Source organism: Rousettus aegyptiacus, unplaced genomic scaffold (genome assembly GCF_014176215.1).
Source record: "Rousettus aegyptiacus isolate mRouAeg1 unplaced genomic scaffold, mRouAeg1.p scaffold_m13_p_1, whole genome shotgun sequence".
In the NCBI taxonomy this organism is placed as follows: domain Eukaryota; kingdom Metazoa; phylum Chordata; class Mammalia; order Chiroptera; family Pteropodidae; genus Rousettus; species Rousettus aegyptiacus.
This window is the reverse complement of record NW_023416284.1, coordinates 180517086-180536187: the sequence shown is the minus strand read 5'-3', so window position 1 is coordinate 180536187 and position 19102 is coordinate 180517086. Positions and strand designations below refer to the sequence as shown.

At 44.0% G+C, this 19102-nt stretch overlaps 1 long non-coding RNA gene across 1 annotated transcript in view; it reads left to right on the top strand.

Moving 5' to 3' along the window:
- Positions 1-19102, top strand: part of LOC107514726 — a 42406-nt gene that overhangs the window by 10663 nt on the left and 12641 nt on the right. Inside the window, exons 4-5 of the long non-coding RNA XR_004951481.1 lie at positions 16177-16313; positions 17463-17697. This is a non-coding gene — a long non-coding RNA (uncharacterized LOC107514726). The remainder of the gene's footprint in view (positions 1-16176; positions 16314-17462; positions 17698-19102) is intronic.

Genomic DNA, 19102 nt, shown 5'->3' with positions numbered 1-19102 from the left:
ATCAGGCAGGTAAAATATCCGTCAGGCTATAAAAGATTTCAAAAATGTAGTTAAAAACTGGACATAGCAAGAAATAACATAAGAATATACCTAGTTCTCACATATACGTTGAACAGTTACAAAAACTTGGCCATGAAGCAAGTCTTAACAATTTCAAAGGATTACAATGACAGAGAATGTAATGTGACCACAGTTTAAAGCAAAAAGATAACTGGAAGATCACATATTTAAAAATTAAGAAGACTATTGAAATAACCCACAGATTAAAAATAATCTCAACAAAAATACCATTTTCCCTCCCAAAAAACATGTGGAATATAGCAAAAATGATGATTAAAGGGAAATCATCACCTTAAAATGTTATGTTAGGAAAGAATAGAGGCTAAAAAATCTCAATGAACTAAGTGTTTATTGCAAGAAATTAGAAAGAAAAAGACGATGAAGAAAGTAGAGGAAGGAAGTAATAAAAACAAGAGCAGAAAGTACTGAGATAAAAAACAAAACAGAAAATAAACAAAGCCTATAGTTGTGCTTTTTGAAAAGATGAATAAAATTGATAAACCATGGGTGAGAGTGATCAATAAAAAACTGGAAGAATGTACAAATATCAATATTGGAAGTAAAGAAGGGGGCACACAGGCTGAGGTTGAAAGGGCGAGAGTGAGATGGGAGGTGACAAAGGAGAAGGGGCGTCCCGGTCAGCCAGGGCGGCCTGCACCAAGGAGAAGAGCTCAGGGCCCGGCTGCTCACTGCCAGGGGCAGGCGGAGTACAAGGCGGCCGTGGGAAATGGCAGGGCGAGAGGCAGGCCAGGCGGAGGGTCCAGACTGGGAAGGGTAAGCTGAGGGATTTGGCCTTGGTCTTGAGGACCAAGGGGGGCCACTGGAGGACTGTAAGGCAGAGAAGAAGTAACGCGACACATGTTCCCTTTCGGCTGCCGGTTCTGGCTGCAGTTTGGGGACCGAGCGGGAGGTGGCGTGGGACGGGGGTGCACCCTGGAGCACGGAAGGCCAGCGAAAGGCAGATGCAGGAAGGATGTGGCCCAAACCCAGTCATCGACGCTGGGAACGGAGAAGGAGGGGCAGGACCGGCACCATCCCGGGGTGAGATCTGAGGACGGAGGGCAGCTCTTGGGAGTACCACTATTTAAGGGGCGAAGGCTAACGAGGAATCCGCACACGGAGTAGAGAAGAAGAAGAAACAACTGCCAAAGAAGGGAAGGATTCTGAGAGGTAGTAAAACTCGGTGTTCTGTGTTACGTGTGTCTGTTTGGGTCCTTGAAACATCACCGGTGACTTTAGAACGACTTTGGAAAAGAGTCTAGTTTCTGTGGGTTGTAAGTAAACGGATCAGAGTGCCTGGAGGCAAGGTGGGAACATGGCTGGGGGCTTACCTGTGACAGGAAGGAGAGAGCCCAGCCTCAGACGGCAGTGAGGGATCACAGGTCTTTTAAAAGGTGGAAAAGGCAGTAATTCTCCCTGTCACTGAGTGTATTCTCCACCTGAAAAATTCAGATCAGTAACTAGCTTTGTATGACTAAAATTTTCCAGCGATGTTAATTCAGGTTGTTCTTTTTTCCTCCCTCTTATTACACACCAGTAGGGAAATATTTTTAACCCTGACCTCAGTTATTCTGTATTTAACTTCATTTACCACGTAAGAAGATGGGGAGACAAATGATTTTAAGAACCGCAAGAGGCAAAGAGATAAATTTAAAGGGTCCTCACAACTGTTTCTGCCAAGGACGCCTATGAAGTGTTTAAATCGGGAAAGGCCAGTTCACATGTTAGACTGGCCCTTCTAAATGTCAGTCTCCCCACCATAACATGTTGTAACTGAAAGATGCCCAAACAGATGTTTTCTGTTATATGGATTCAGTTCCAAAGGTTTCTTCATAGGCTGCTCACAGACAAAATATCTCCAAGGAGCTTCAGGGGCCAATAATTTTCTTTTTTATCATTGCATATAAAACTATTTCAGGCTGTTTTATGTTAGATTAGTTTTGTTTCTGAACAGCATTATTATTAAAAGTGGATCTTAACACCTTTCCAGGCACATTTTAACAAATAATTCTTTTGCCTTGTGGTAAAAAAATATATTCATTCTTTTTGTGGCTGTCAAATCATTTGTTAATTTTCTGTGGTCATTGAGAATCCCTCTTTCTCAACCAAATCACATCCTGTTGATCCGTGGAGTCCCTCACAAGAGATCTCAGATTGCCCAAATCTGAGGTGTGTTGGGCGCACCTATTAATAAAACAAGTCTAATGTTTTCTTGCTGGACTGAGGCTCCAAGAACGAAATAGTAAAGTGGAAAACAGCTGGACACAGCACTATCTAGTTAGACTGGTGAAAATTAATAAACAGAAGCCTTGGTTACAGTGGAGCTGGGCGGTAGGAAGAGAGAATTTACATGCACCTGTCACTCGGGTCGGACCTCTGACCCCGCGGGAGGAGCCGCCCTCTGTGTGCCATATGGGAAGCGGTGCCACTTGTGGGATCCGCCTCCCCCGCCCCCCCAACCCCCATGACCTCAGAGGGAGGAGGGAAAGGCTCCTTCTGACCGGTAACAGCTCCACCAATGGGAGCCCGCCAGAACCAGCCAATGAGAGGCCACAGCACTTTGCACCTTCGGCTTCCTCCAGTCGAGTCTTTGTTTACAACAGCCCCTCACAAGCCCGTAAAATAGAGTTTCTGTCTTGCTTCTCTGGCCTTGAGGTGGTTTGTCATTAAACTGCATATCCGGAATTGCAATTCTTTGTTGTTCCTGAGTCAACCCATTTTGCTAGAGAAATATGTGGCTGTCAATTTGTTTAAGATCAACCGACTCTATCAATATGGCTTTAACTCTTAAATTGTTATGTCTTAAAGTCCTTCTTTAAGTCAGAGCTTACTGTGAATGGTGGCTTGTAAAATAAGATCTCCTGGGATCTGACACACTGACTCAAAAAATGGAAAGGAGTCTCTGCCGACCACTGGACGGGCGCTGAGCAGTTTATTCACAGCATAACCTTCCTGGGGCCTGGACTCTAGGGTGTTATCCGGTGACTGCCTCTGTGACCTTCATGGGTCTTTTGCTCATAGGAAAAAAAGGCAGGCGAGTTGGGGCAATGGTTGCCGGGGTGCCGTCCAGGTCTAACGTCAGACGTTAACTGTAGTTAAGCAGTTGAAGGTCTTTGTCTCCCAAAATAGAAACACTTGCAGTTTTTGCTGCAGGTATGGAGAGGAACAGGCAAAGAGTCTTCTCTCAGTTCTGTGCTTTCACAGTGAAGCAAGTTATTGAAATGTTGAAGATCTACAGGAGAAGATCGAAAAATAATGAAAAGATGGTTTTAAAGAAATCCGTGGTGTTTCTGTGGAAGCCCTGGGACAACTCTTACTTTCAGTCTTCACGGGAATGAAGAGATATTTAAAGTCATACGAGAGCAGGAGGAGTCTTTCTATATCCCGATGCTCCGTTTCAGCTGTTGGAAAGAGCTTGCTAACCCGAAGGCCCCTGCGGTAGAGGGGCATACTGCAACAGGGACGACTTGATTTGTCGAGGGTTGGAGTTTACCTTTGGGGATCTCGTTCTTCATTGACGGCTGCCCCCATTTTTTGAACTCCTTTCTTTCTGAGCCTCAAGCACCTTTGATGCAGCCCTCCACCCCCCGGCTGCGATGCACCGGAGCCATCTCTGCAGTACCTCTGGGCTGGCGGCTCCTTTTCATCCTATTGTAGCAGAAGCGCACAGTCCTGTGTCCCTTTCCTGGTCTGCTTGCTCTGTGCCAGGTGCCAGCAGCTCGTCAGACCTACAGTCCAGACTACTGGGCACTGGAGCCAAGCATCTCAGTGAGGTCAGCAGAGAACAAAACTCTACTTGTTTTCAAAGCTGCCTTTATTTTTAAAATTTCCCCTAAAAAGCAACCAGACATAATTCATTCTTCTCAAAGCAGGCTTCCGTTGTGGAGCAGGCATGCCAAACGGTCTCCGAGGAGACACAGAAACAGTGGCTGCAAAGCCGAGGCGCTGTACCGACCTGTTACTCCTCTCGGGGTGAGCCGATGGGTCTGGGCAGCAGGATCTTGGCTGAATCCTTCCCAAAGACCAAGTCAAGGCTAGGACAGGGCTCTTCGTCTGTCTCTCTGTCCCCATGGCACATCCCAGTTCCTGTCGGTGTCCTGTGAAAGCTGTATCCGCTTTGGACCAACACTGACATAAAGGAAGCAGCCACATGCAAACAGTAAACATTTGCTCATTCTCTCCTTCCCCCATATTCTAAATCGTGTTCTTTCTTTGAGCTCCAGCGAGCCTTCCTTTGAGCCTCCTCCATGAAGCTTTCTATGAACTCTGTCTGCGTTTCTCTCTTTTCTGTCTTCTTCGAGCCATGCTCTTCTCTCAGGGACTGTTCTCTGTTGCCAGCCGTGCAAGCTTGTTCTGGGCCATCTTGGTTAAGCTCGGAGCTATGGTCCCTTGAATCCTTTCCCTGGGTTAGAATTGGCCGAAAGAGGTTGTCATGAGATTTGGAAGGCAGGTGCGAAGCGGTGGTCATTACTCTAAGCTTACTGTGGTTACATCTGCCAACAGATGCAGAGCTGTCCAGCGGCTTCCAGCTTGTGCTGGATCTTCTCCATTCTGTGTCCAGCTTGTCTTCCCAGTACTGGCCTGGTTAACCAAGGCCACCGCAAGGCGGTGGACCCGCAGAGCTTCCTGGGCGCCTCTCCATGAGCTCCTTTGCAGTCTCACTTGGGGCTCCCTCCCGTGGGTACTTAGATTTCCCTGTGAGCTGGGACTCTTTCTTTCTTTCTTTCTTTCTTTCTTTCTTTCTTTCTTTCTTTCTTTCTTTCTTTCTTTCTTTCTTTCTTTCCTTTCTTCTTTCTTTTCCTTTCTCCTTCTTCCTTCCTTCCTTTCCTTCCTTCCTTCCTTCCTTCTTTTCTTTCTCTTTCTTTTCTCTTTTCTTTTCTTTTCTTTTCTTTTCTTTTCTTTTCTTTTCTTTTCTTTTCTTTTCTTTTCTTTCTTTCCTTTTTTTTTTTTTCCAGAGCAAGTGGTCTAGCTGGTGATACTTCTTTGATTTTCCAATTTTGCCTTCCAAGCCTTCACTCCATGAGCATCTCCCACATTAGTCAGGTCTAACTCCTGTTACATCTCTATCCCTGAAACATGGCTTTGCTTACTTGACTGAACCTTGACTGACACACCAGCAGATCCTCCCAGATGGTCTTTGAGCCTTCTGAGCATGGACCATGTGTTATGCTTCTTTGAACTCCTTCATGGTGCCCAGGATGGTGCTAGAGACAAGTAGATACTCAGTGTTGTTTGTGGGTTGATAGACTGGGAAAAAAGTCCCTACAAATGCTTTTGGATAAATGACCCTCCCACTGCTTCCTCTCTCCCAGCGTTGGAAGATGGAGACCCCAGATAATGTAGGAACCCATGGTAGATTCCTGGGCATGAAGCGATTTAGACATCAGCATTTCTATGTGGTGACCCACCATCATTTTCGAGGGCTTTGTCACAGGAAAATGGACTACGAAGTGATGATCGAGCCCATTTGCTTTTTCCCTCTCTGCCCAGCTAACTAGCTTTCAGAGGCAGCCTTTTCCCAGAAGCTTCCTTCAAAGGATGGGAGAGACTCCGGGGAAACCAGTGTTCAGTAGAGCTCAAGGCTCTTGTTTCATAGACGGATAGTCAGAAATACTAACTACACATGAGGAGCGGTATTCTAGAAGTCCATGTGTTCATGGAATGTGCAAGTCTTTCTAGGAGGCAAGAGCAGCCCCAGAAGCCTGGTGGCCCCGTGGGTAAGCCACACGATCAAGTGCGGTCTTCACTCCTCGCCTCTCTCCTGCCCTTTTTTCTTCCCTTTCTGTCATGAACATGTTTTGGAGCCTTGTCATTGCAGAGTTATATACGAGGTGCTGACAAAACAGATAAGGCGACCTGGGGGCAATGTCGAAAGCCCTGTAAAATAGTGATTTTAAAGTTCTGTAGGGACACAGGAGAGAGATGCTGGGATGGAAACTTCCCCAACAGGAGGCGGGTTAGAGTGGCCAAGAGCGAGCTCTCTCACCATGACCTGCTCTGGAGAGGTCAGACTCCAGCACGTTCCACGACACGACGGCTGGGAAGGCCCTTCTCTGTGCCCCCAGCAACCTCAAGTGACTGCCATTTCTCTAAGTCCTCCCACCTTTACTCGTCCCCTGCTTTTGAAAGCCCGCCCCCAAATCGCCTGAATTCTAGTTCTCAACACGGGCTGGTCGCTATAGAATTCCTCCGCGACGTCCCTTCTCCAGATGTCGTGATCCTGTTCCTAGCGACTTGCCCCTCGTCCGGCACGACTCTGAGGAACCTGTTTGCTCGTCTGATGCAGGGTTTCCTGATCATCTTCGTGAGGGCTGCGACAGTTTCTTCTTCACCACAACTGTATTTTTCTTTTTTCTAAAATATCTACGATTTCTGTCTGGTTATTTTTAATAGTCTTTTGCTGCTTTTTCATTTTTGTGATTCTATATTTTGTTCCTTCGAACATTTAGTGCAGACTTTACGTCTGACAGTTTTAATGTCTGACGTCTTTGGGTGGGGGCCAAAATACGTTGTTTTTATTTCTGTTAGTGCACATGCATGGTCGTATTTCTCTTGTGAATTTGGTCTTTGGTTGTGAGCTTGAATTTGTTTCATCTTCGTATTGGGGAATCTTGGGAACCCGAGTGGGGCTGTCCCTCAGAGAATATTTGCACCTGGTCCTGCCAGGATTCGGGGCACTGCAGTGCCTTCAGTTTGCCAGAGGTAATGCAGGGATCTCCAGTTCCTCTTTCCACCTGGTGACAGGTGCAAGGCTCTGTTTTCATTGCAGAGTCATGTCCCCTCCCGCTCCCATGTCACCCCTCCCTGCTTGGCACTTGTGTTTAAAGCTCATGGCTCCCTGCTCTGATCGCAGCTCAAAGACTTTTTAAATACGTAGTTAATACTGTCCTTGCCGATTCCCCTCGCTTCCTACAGCCCATCCATACCAAAAAAAAAAGAAAGAAGGAAGGAAGGAAGGAAGGAAGGAAGGAAGGAAGGAAGGAAGGAAGGAAGGAAGGAAAGAAAGAAAGAAAGAAAGAAAGAAAGAAAGAAAGAAAGAAAGAAGAAAGAGAAAGAAAGAAGAAAGAGAAAGAAAAAGTATAAAGTCCATTTTATTTGGGATCCAGCTCTGTAGAAAAAGGAGTCTGAGCACTGTGGGTCGAGCCCCATCTCTTACTCTCCACAGGGCTGTTTCCCTGGATAACTCAGCTGGATTGCATCGATAGGGAAAGTTTGCACCCTTTGCCATGTTTTTAGCATCAGTACTGAACTATAATTATACACCAATGATATATAAATGGATACTGTGGATGAAGAAAGACACTTTCAGAGCCCGTTCTATTAAGCATTCTTGAAATTGCTCAGTAAATGTCACAGAGTAGGACTTAAAATGTATTCAACAAGCTAAACCCAGAAATAGTATGTACTGTCTGGTTTATTTTGTGCCTGTTTCCTTCTAGGGCAGATTCTAGATTGTCCTGAGGCCAAATATTTTTAACTTCAAAGTGTTCCATGTTGGCACCAACTATAGAAAGTTGATGTTGAGAATTAGAGTTCTCACCCACTAGTCTAGGAAGGGAAGTCCTATTTACGCGTAAGAGCAGTGAGTAGGCTGTAACCAGTCCGTTCTCTACAGATGCTCTAAACTGTTAAGGACACACCAGGTGGAGCAGATGATGAAGTTGCAAAGCCGATGTTCATATAAGTTAGGGAAAGAGCATGAGGAAGGGGGTGTAGTTTTCAGCTCCACCCTACCGTATTCCCCCTTCGTAAAGGGCTTCCAAATTCCCTTACATAGTGATTGTTCTCACCCTGAAAACTTGCTAAACACAAGTCTCAGTAACATAAGCATTGCCTGGAATAAGGGGTATCAAAGGTGCCACCCCAAATCCGGAAGGCTCTAAAGATAACTAGATGATTAGGTAACACTGGTCTCAATATTCTCATTGTATGATCACCATAGTCAATTATACCTCAGTCAAGCTATAAAAAGAGAGAAAAATCCGAATTATAGATTCCCCAAAGAGGAAGAAATTCAGCTCTTATGATTAGTTGCTTTGTGAGAGTTAAATGATGGGATAATAATCGATTAGGTTAGTTTAGAATAGACATAATTTTTCTGCATTTTGTCTAAAGCTGTGTGATTTCACATGATTTATATGAAATGACTTAGAGATCCGCACTTCTCTTTTTAGAGATAATGTTCCTGGAACTAAATTATTGTTATTACTACTATTTTAATTTTTTATTGTATGTACATATTTTATTTTTATATTCTATGCATAACACATATACAGTTTGAGAAAAACTTTTTGACTTTCGTTGAGACACTTCATCTTCTCTCGCAGACAAATATAACTCATACTGTTGGTTGGATCAGTCTGTAAGGGAATGCTCAAGGCATCTTTAGAAAATCAGCCTGTTTTTTTCCTTTTGTTTAAATTATGTTTATTTAGCAACTGTCTGGTCTGTTGAATATTTTACAAACCTCATGTTACTGCAGAGATCTGAATGGAAAAGATTAAACATGAATGATGAGTGATGCTGACTATGCTCCGTATCCTTAAAACATATGTTTCGATGCAACAAAAATTTTGATATATTTTGAGAGGTAAATTTGAAAACTTTAGTCAGCCATACTGAGGCCTTTCATCAATTTTGGAAAAATCTTTGCCACTATATCTTCAGATACTGCTTCAGCCCTATTTTTTTTTCTCTTTTTGTTTTGGGACTCCAATTACCATATCCCATATAATGTGTGCTTTTTTTTTTTTTTTTTTTAATTTTCATTTCTTTTCTTTCCCTTCTGATTTAGACTGGATATTTTTTTACTGAACTGTCTTCCAGTTTACTAATCTTCTCTTCTTCTGGGTCTAATCCATTAAACCATCTATTGAGCTCTTAATATCTGTTATTATAGTTCAGTTCCAGAATATCCATTTGATCTTTCTTTATAGGTTCCACTTCTCTGGTGAAGTTTTCCAGCTTGTCACATGTTTTCCAAACTTATTAATCACAGTCATCTTAAATTCCATATCTGATAACTCTGATGGCTGGATCTCTTGTGGGTGTTTTTCTATACTCTCTTTTTTCTCTTGTTCTTTAGTCACTTGGACTTCTTTCCTAGTATGCCTGGCAAGCTTTCGTGGAATGCCCAGCATTGTGTGTGAGAAATTACAGAGGCTCTGGGCAATGTTGTCTTTTTTCAGAGAGAGATTATTTTCACATCTGGCAAGCAGCTGGAGTAGGGGCAGGTCACTTAAATCCAATCTTGGATTGAGCTGACTAGAGGCTGGTTTCAGTTCTCATGAGGGTTGGTTTCTTTGTGGTTCACTCACATCTCAGGATGTCCCAAATGAAAGCCTGAGCGGGCCTTGACCTTCAATTTATGTCTCTATAGGACCGTGAGACTTCTGAAAGTTCTGCCTGACTTCTTAGTCTCTTAGGCACCGCTTACAAACTAGTAAATGACTTAGGGAGAAAGCATGGCAAACATCGGTCTCTCTTCTCCATATATCCCTTTTCTCTAGGATGCTGGCCCCTCAAGCGATAGGGGCCTAAGTGACCCCTGGATTCTAACTTTTAATCCTCTTGTTTTGTGAGATTGCCATAAGGTCTGCTTAGCTTCTCATTCCCTCAGTTGCCACTTTCTCCTTGGTTTTTCAGACCTTTGAACAATGTTGTTTATAAATTAGCAATTTTTTTTTAAAAAAAAAGAAAAGTGGTGTATAATGAATGTCAGGCTCATCAATATGTTTTTTTTTTCTTTCTTCAGGATCTTAGCCCCTCAAGTTCTGGCCACCTTGGCAGCACCCAAGTGCCTTCAAACAGATTCTTTTTGTATTTTATTCTACTTTCTATTCATAATTGGTGGGAAGTTTGATCCGTTGAAAGTTAGTTCATCAAAACCAGAATCAGAAATCTTGTCAACTCAGTCTTCATTCATTCATATTATGTGCTCACTACGTGACTTTACTTCCATTATGGGTATAAAGATGGTAAAACAGTCTCTGGCTATTGGTCTGTACTTCAGACCAATAAGTAGATAATAATAACACAATGGAAATAAGTAATTGCTATAGAAGCTACCTTAAGTGCCTAGTGTGACTAGAAGCACACGGGAAGGCGCGCGTAGTTCTAAGGCCCGAGTCAGAGAACGCTTCGCGGAAGAAGCAATGCTGCAGAATGAGAATTACAGGATCACGGGGGGAAGCGAGAGGCCGTGGAGGCTCCGCCTCGGATTACGGCTCAGCCGGTCTGTCTCTTCTTGGCCGAAACGCTCGTTTTCTGCTCATGTGAATATTCTAATCCTAGAGAATTACCGAAATATGCTTTTGGTCAATCATGGACTGACCTCTTTATTTACCGTCATGTGTTGTCTTGGATCAAGAAGGACACACTCCCATAAATCTCAGAGAAACTGAAGACGGGACTCTGAGTCTTGGCTTTCGGGCCTCTCCTACCTGGACTACTCCCTTTGCTAGGTCACCACTTCTGTTGGTGGTTCCACCCTTCCAGTTTCGCAGTCTGGAAAGCCTTGAGTCATCCCTCACTTGCCTTCGTTTTATTTATTTATTTATTTATTTATTTATTTATTTATTTATTTATTTATTTATTTAACATAAGATTCTCCGATCTCTCCTCTTGGGCCCTCATCATCACTCATGTATAAATACGACATCTTCCAAAAGGTCTCTCTGACTCCATCTTCTCCAATCTGCTTGCATACTACTTTCAGATTAATTTTCTCAAACCAGGGCTTTCATTATGTCATTTTTCTGACCCCAAATCTATATAGGCTTCCTATCGCCTTTCATATAAAGTCTAATTCTTTGTTGGATGTTGAAGAATTGCCATAATCTAGTCCATCCTACTTATCTAATCTTGTTTTCTATTACTCTTAAACCTGGATTTTCTGTATTAAGTGGGAAGACTGAACTGTGGACATTCAAATAGGATTTGGATGAGCTATCCTATTTGTAGCTTCCCTTCGCGGTTAGGGTGTAGTGAAATACCTATAGATATAATTCACCGCCTTTCTTCTATTTTCTACTATGAGTTAACCAATTTGCTGAATATATGCTGAGTTTTGGGAAGGGAACAGATGTAGGCGTTACACTTATTCTGCATAAGTGTTCACCTAGGATGGTCAGACTGCAAACTGGTAGGTGCTATCCTTCTCGTCTTGAGACGAGAGGAGTATTTGAAGATAGACTTAGAAAACTATTTCCCTTTTGCTTCTCTTGATACATGTTCAAACTGTTGTGGGCGCTAACAACTTATATTGATCAGAGCAGTGCAGAATTGGGCGGAGGTTGGAACGTATGTTCAGATTTCCTCATATGTTGGAAGTCATGTTCCCATTTTTTACATACTAGATAAGCATAATAAAGTGTAACGACATATTTTTCTAATATTCTGTGGGTCCGATTAAATTATATTTTTTATTCAACTGTGTACCCCACGGTTGTCAAGTCTACTTAACAGACGTCTGAGGAATGACAGTCCCAGTAGCACAAACATGCCCAGCCAGGTTCCTCATCATCTCCCACGAATGCCACGTTCGGGGCGCCCGCTGACTCACTGTCTGCGCCACCCCCCTGTTGCACCTCATGCCTTCCTCACGGCTTATCCAACCCCTTCCCATTGCCGAAGACCAAGCTTGATCCAACTTTTGTATGAAATTTTCTCAATTATTTTAGACTCTTTTCTGAACTCTCTTTTCATTTACAATTAGTTCCTCATGGTTGAGTGTTTAGATCGTCTCCAAAGATGGATGCCGCGGTTGTCTTTAGTACTTTTCGCCAAGTACTTCTGGTTCTCTACTATTCTGAGCACATGGTAGGAAATCACTTCCCTGCCCACTTGGAGTGAGGTGTAGCCATGTAACTTACTTTGGCTGATGAAATGTGAGTGCAGTTGACATGCGTAATTTCTAGTTGGAAGCATGAAAAGACTGTGAGGTCGTTTCCACATGCCCCCTACCCTCTGGCAGTAGTCAGTAATCAGAGGTGGTGGCTGATCTATTAGCCTTGGCTACTGAGTGACTGTAGGTGAGTGGGGCCCCCTTCTGGTCTGTGTTAGATATGAACAAGAAATGAACCTTTGTTAAAACCGGCAAAGTTTTTGGATCTTTTGTTACTGCAGTGTAACATGTTGCCGATCCTGACTGATTCAGGTTACTCCCCATCTCTCATGGTGCAGAAACTAAAATGTTTATACTTTAAAATTGATTTCTGGTAGGTCAAAGAATAAACTTATTTCAATTCTGCTACAGATCTCATATTTATTATTATTTTTTATTAGGCTGTTGTTTGAATTCTTTTTGTTAGATTGAACTCATTTTGTTAGATCTCTTTAGAGGTCCTGGAGTTTCAGATGAATAATGAGATTATATGCCATGGAATGATAGGACTCTGTATAAACTTTTCTCCAAAAAAAAAAGGCCCTGAAGGAATCAGTGATCAAGGGATTCCCTCTTATATTTCTAATAATTAATGTCAGGGATCTTAGTTAAAGGAAAGATTGGTGTAAGGAAATCTGTGAGGTTGCTACTTTATAAATTCCCCCAAAGCTTATCGTCAGTCTAGAGTGCAGGGGAAGGATCCACGAATATTTGTGTAGGTGGCTGGGAACCATGGACTGCAGTCTGATGAGCTGTGGTGTTTCTCTGGACTGGGACACGTTTTGGCTCCTGTTACCATGGCACCCCTCCAGACTTAACTCTCAGCCCGTCAGCTTTCCCTGGACACCAGATGCTTCATCTCCAGTCCAGGGCCTCTGGGGGAACAGACCCTGGTGTTTCCTGTAGGATTGCAGCTTCCTTTTATTTGGAGAAAGTAGGACTTACTGGTGAATTGCTGACTGAATTGCTTAATTTCCTTTTTGGAAAGGCTGAGTAAAGTCTCTTCTGTGGGTTAATTTATAGATCCCCTGAGTCTCAATTAATGCCCTAGGGTTTCTGACATGTTTTGTTGTTCGAAGTCCTGTCCTGGGAGATACTGGGTTAGTATCGAGGCTGTTGTACCCATCATTGCTATAAAGGTGCTGCAGCTGCCAAAGGTGTCTAGGTTGCTATGGCGAGCACTAAAAATGCTGGGAAACTCTCTGCCCTGTCATCACTTCCACAGTTTGGTCATTTGGATCTGCTCATTCCCATTGTCGCAGCCATGGTCGAGATCTCAGTCTCATTAAGCCTGCACTACGGGTCTGCGCTTGCTGGCTAGGCTTCCTGCCTCTGCTGGGCTCTTCTCTCTTCCTTCTCCAGGGGCTCATGTGGACTGCTAGACAGATCTCTTTTGGCTGCAAATAACAACTATCTAACTTAGGAGGGTGAGTCATCTAAAACCTAAGGACAGGAAAATGGCCGGGTCTCGGGATTAACTGGAACCCAGAGACTTAGAAGCCAACGAGAATCTCTCTCTCTCCTCCCTGCTCATCATGCAGCATCCTCCTCTGCTCAGCAAGCCAGGACGTCTGCATGCACATTGTGGGGACCACGGCCGCCCAGCCAGGAGCTCCACAACTAACAGCTGCAGCACCGGGAGAGGGAAACATATTTGCCCACGGAAATCATGTGCATGGGGGTGGGGCGGTCGGAAACGGTTTCCAGAAGAAGAGTGTGTACTTGTCTGATGAACAGTAGGTGACCCTTACCCAAACCAGTAACCTGGCCCACCAGGGCCCAGCCTGCTCCCATGGGCGCTTTTCTGTTCCCCTTCCCGTCTTGTCCTGGTGACTCGTCTCCCCCCACCTCTCTGATGCAAGACGGGCAGACTGCGGCCTCTTCTTGCTGCTCGCAGTGTGGGAGTGATGCCGAGACAGAAGCTGGGGCCGGGTCACCTTAGGGGTGTTCGGCTGCTCAGGTGCTCATCCCACCTGAGCTGCTTTCTGCTCAGGCCCTACGTCCCGGTCCAGGTCGCTGTGACCTGAAGCAGAGCTGGCCTTCTGTATGCAGCGCAGGGCACGGGACACTGCTGTTTATCGGGACGGTGGGCGGGGGCCGCGCCCCCAGGACAGGACCGCGCCCCCGGGACAGGGCCACGCCCCCAGGACAGGGCCGCTTCCGGGCGGGGTCCTGGGCTTCTCCCGCAGCGGGCGGGTGACTCAGGGCAGGGGGCGGATGTAGGAAGCCACACGTGACAGGCATCAGCGGGCGGGTGACTCAGGGCAGGGGGCGGATGTAGGAAGCCACACGTGAGTGTTAATTTTTGTTTCTTATCTTATAGATAGGCATATTCCTGAGCAAGATACAGGGTTTTGGCTCTGATGAGTTGAATTGGAGCTAAACATAAACTTTGTAAAGGGAATATGCCAGGGGAGGGATCCCAGGCTGAGCCGGATTGGCCAGGAATATAATTCACTCCTTCCTTCCTCCTTCCTTCCTTCCTTCCTTCCTTCCTTCCTTCCTTCCTTCCTTCCTTCCTTCCTTCCTTCCTTCCTTCCTATTCCTACATTTACTAAATATCCGTAATATGCCAGGCATTGTTCTAGATTCTGAATCAGACATAGAAGTGAACAAAATACAGTCACTGCTCTCAAATGTCTCATCGTCTTCTGAATCTTTTCAAGAGAACAACCTGAGAAGTACATGAAATCGCATAAAGTATAAAGATATCCGAAGAGCTCACAGTGTGCTTAGGAAGATGACTTCCTGGCTCATAGTCCCTTTTTTTCCCATACTTCTCTATTCAAGGTCCTGGCCTAGAAAGACACATGACTCCTGGGTCAGAGACACAGGACTTTATTACTCACAGCAGTGGCCAGTCTATCAGCATTTTTTTTTTTTTTTTTTGCATTAGTCTCGATTCTCACAGAGCACCGTCGAGAGGGCCAGATGATATCCATACCTATGGTGGCTTGCATTATGGGAGGAGATCTTGAGTTTAGAGAACCCAAATCTTTCACAGTGGGCAGCACGCTGGCCCTTTTCTCCAAAAGGAGAGCTTATCTCTGTTTTCCAAGGCTGTTTGAAGCACATGGAGAATTCTCCAACAGCCTTTCCCTCTTGCCTTTCTCTCAGTCCAGATAAAACGACAGTAGCTAATGAGTGTAAAGTGAGATGTAAGTGGATGTCCCCTCTGTGGACGAAAGACCCAGGCATTGTCCCTGTCTTACTGGTTATCCTTCCGAACCTTCTCCTTCTTACTCTCCGTCCTCGCTCCATACTCTGTGCAGCCCGGGAATATAAGCCTCGGCATCGGCTGCGTCCTGGGCACTAGTTTTAGAGCCATTTATCGAGAGCTGGGGGCTGGCAAACTACAGCCAAATCCGTCTTGCAGTTCGTTTTTGCACACCTTTGGAGCTAGGAATGATTTTTAAATTTAAAAGAAAAAATGTAAAAGAGACAGCCCACGAAGCCTAAAACATTTACTATCTTGAGCTTTATAGGAAAAGTTTGCCAAGTCCTATTCTAGGAGAAACTGAGTCACATTATAGAGAAAAGATGACTGTTTAGAAGAGCAGCAGCTACACCATCCCAGAATGGGTGGAAATGCCAGAGGCATTTTTGGGGGTCCTGTTTACCGCCTTAGTAGAGAGCAAACGGTATGACCCTCCTTACATTTTAGGAGGTGCAGATCTCTCAGGTTATAAAAGTGCACACACACACACACACACACACACAATATGTAGATAGACTGTTGTAAATTCAAACAGAAAACGTGAAGAAGAAAATGTGAATTTTTGTTCCAATTACGATATGTGATTTCAACACACGAGGGGCCTTGGCTCATCTCCGTGTCCCTGTTAAGAGGAGCTGCAGCGTCCGTTAGGATTTGGACGATGTTCTCAGGTCTGGGGAATGAACTGCCGCGTGCCAGGAAAATAGTACCGAAGCGTCTGTGCATGAGCGGAGGGAGCTGGGCAGCCCGCCGCTCGCACGAATTTCCTCCGAGTCGTCAAGCGTCTCAGCTCCGCGGAAATTCTCTCCTCGCGAAGTCATCCCGGAGTCCCCGTGTCCTCAGATTCCTGCAGTCTCAGTTTTCAAACCTCTCCCCTGTCCTAAAGATCTAAGATTTCTGCTCATGCTTCACATATATGTTGAACCGTGCTCTCAGAAATATTGAAGATTGAAAATATGCTCGAGAACCTTGATGCTTACTTTTAAATGACTATGGGGCACCTTTCTTCTTCCAGGCGCTTTCTGGGGTTGACTTCAGCCCCTAACCTTGGCCTTGGGCTGTGGCAAGCAGTTGAGTGATGTACAGCACAGGAGGCTGGACTTAAGGAAGTCTGACTTTGACCGAACCAAGCATGCCACCAAATAGTTCCAGGTGGGTCCTAGAGTAATCAGGGGGATCACTTTGTAGATCATATATATGTCTAACCACTGTGCTGTACATTTGAAACTCATGCATTAAAAAAAAAAAAGAGCGCTACCAAAAACAGAAATTTTAAGAATGGTAGTTTGCTACTTTAAAGCAAAATAACAGTTTTAAATCAGAATATGTTATCGTCATAGAACAGATGTTAATAAGATATGAAATTTTAATGATGCTTCAGAGGGATAGGATTATGCCGAATATTTTTCTACTGTTTACCTAATTCTCACTGGGTGATGGCAGAGTACAGAAGGACAACTATGGGTTTTCCATGTATTAACTTGTTGAATTCCCAAGCCCCAGGAGGCAGATGCTATTGTGATCCTCATGTGACAAGGGAGGGGACAGAGGCCCAGAGGGGTAACTGGTATAGCTCAGGTACGAAGCCTGGCTGTTGAGTTCCAGAATGCGTAGCCCTTCCTGACCAACACGGCACATTCTCAGAACTCCCAGCTGAGTACTGGGAGAGTGAATCTCAGCACCTGGGAAACGTTAAGAAAAAATAGTGTGGCCTGGGTGTCAGACTTTTTTATTGGGGTTACTGCTGCATTCAGGGATACCTCCTAATACATGACCAGGATGGAGAATCACTTCTCTAAGGGATTGTCCTAAGGTTCAAGTACATGCAATTGATACTTAGATTTTGATTTCATTGGTCAAAGTAGGGGCCCAGATATTGGAAAGTTTTAAAAGTTCCCACATTATTTTCCTGGGTACCTGTAGTTGAATATTAGAAACTGGTAATAACATTGCTCCTTTATAGGGTTACGTTAAATAGAAATCATTGATTTTACGTTCTATCTAAAAATCCTTATGAATTAAAGGCCATTTAATTAGGTAACCCTTAACCTAAAGATACTTTACACCAGTGTAAAGACATTTGAACCTAAAGATGATTTACGCCAGTGTCTAAATCTCATTCAAACCAAAGACTCTTTTTAAAAGCAAATATTTTGTTTCACCTTATCCATAAGTAATATCACCCACCTATACAAGTTTATTGTAAAAAATCAATATAATACTCTGGGCGCTAAATAAAAGAGAAATACAAAGAAAAAAATTTATAATAATCAAATATAGCTTTCATCTCCCACATGCAAGTGCTCGGGAGTGGCCGCTTTCGAGAACTGCCAGGGCTCACGCCAGCAGCGTCGTGAACGCGGCCACTAGGAGCTCACGCTGGCCCGCAAGGGTCGGATGAGTGACAGCTGTGCTCTGAGCTGGGTTGCCGCTGATGGCGCGATTTCTTGAAACGATGGATAGCCCTTGGTGACATTTGGAAGACACAACGTGCAATTTTCTCTCTGGCTCACGTGACGGTCGCATTCCTGGAAAGGTTGGTGTCTCCCGAAACTGTGCGAAATGCTTCCTAGTTACATGTAAAAGTGGAGTCAGGTTCCAGGCTCAGGAAACCGAGTTTTTAACCTGAGGAACTGCTTGGTGGGACGGTGGAAGTTCGCACGAAATCGTCGCATGTGTTCCTGGCCTTCACTCGCTAAATGCAGTAACATCTAATCTTCATAATCATCAAGAAAGGTCCCACTCTGGTCTCAGAGAAGTTCTCACGTGTAAGTTAGGCTGCGTCATTTGGCTCCCAAGGGAGGATCTTGGGAACTTCTGAACCAGGTGACAGCAGCGTTTTAGACTGCCATCGAGTCATTATTCAGAGCCAAAATTAGAGAAAATAGTTTATGATGACTTTTACCATGTCAGAACTACCAAAATTTAAAAAACTTTTCATGAGTACAGTTCATAAATGTGATTACTGGTATGAAATATTCTAGTTTAACCCCTCTACCATTAAAGGAAAAACTTGAACTGAAAATCCCGATTTTGGAAAATAGAATCTAAATTTCAGAACGTAGGGATTTTCCTTGTTGGAAAACCCATAAGTATCAGCATCTAGCAGGCCTTTCGGGCCTCCTGCATTTACCAGCCGAGTGGCCTAATGTGTTCCTTAACTCTGAGTCTCAGGGTCTTTGCCTGAAAAACGTAGTTTGAAATATCTGTTTTACGAAGGGATCTTTTGCACAAGGGTAACTGTGAGATGGAGAGAGACAGAGACAGACATGGTTAAAGGCCAGATTGATCATCTTGGTGCCAGTAAGCAATAACAATGGGGAAAATTAACTTATTATCCCGTTTGTTGTTACCCAAACAAAAAATTTAGCGAGGATGTGGTATTTTGATAATGGTGTCTCCAAAACCGGAAAGTGTTAATATTGTAGATATAATTCTTTATCAAAAATTTTGCATAGCACACTGTGAATTTAAATTTGATCCTCGCCTATTCAGTTTTTGACACTATATATCAAAAACCATCGGTTCCCAGTATTTTTTTTTTTTGGAAATATCCCTTTGAGAATCTTATGAGAGGGCACCAAAAAAAAAAAGCTTGAATTTTCATATATCCACAAAAGTTTATATGCAATTTTAGGGGGGCTCGCACACCCCAAATTCCACACAGGGATCTCTTGAAGGACTGCAGACCTTGTATCTGAAATCTCAGAATATAGCTTTTACATTGTGGAGTATCGATTTTGATCATCACTGTCCAGATTTGATTTTATTTTAAGGCAACCTATGTAACAAATTGCTTGTTAAAAAAGGGCGGAGATCATGGGAAAAATAAGTCTGTTCCAAAATTGTGTACTGTCTGTGTTTGTTTTTGCAAAATCTTGGTGAGGGAAGAGGGAAATATTTCGGAGAGGTGTTTATGACTTTGGGCATTTGCAGTGAGC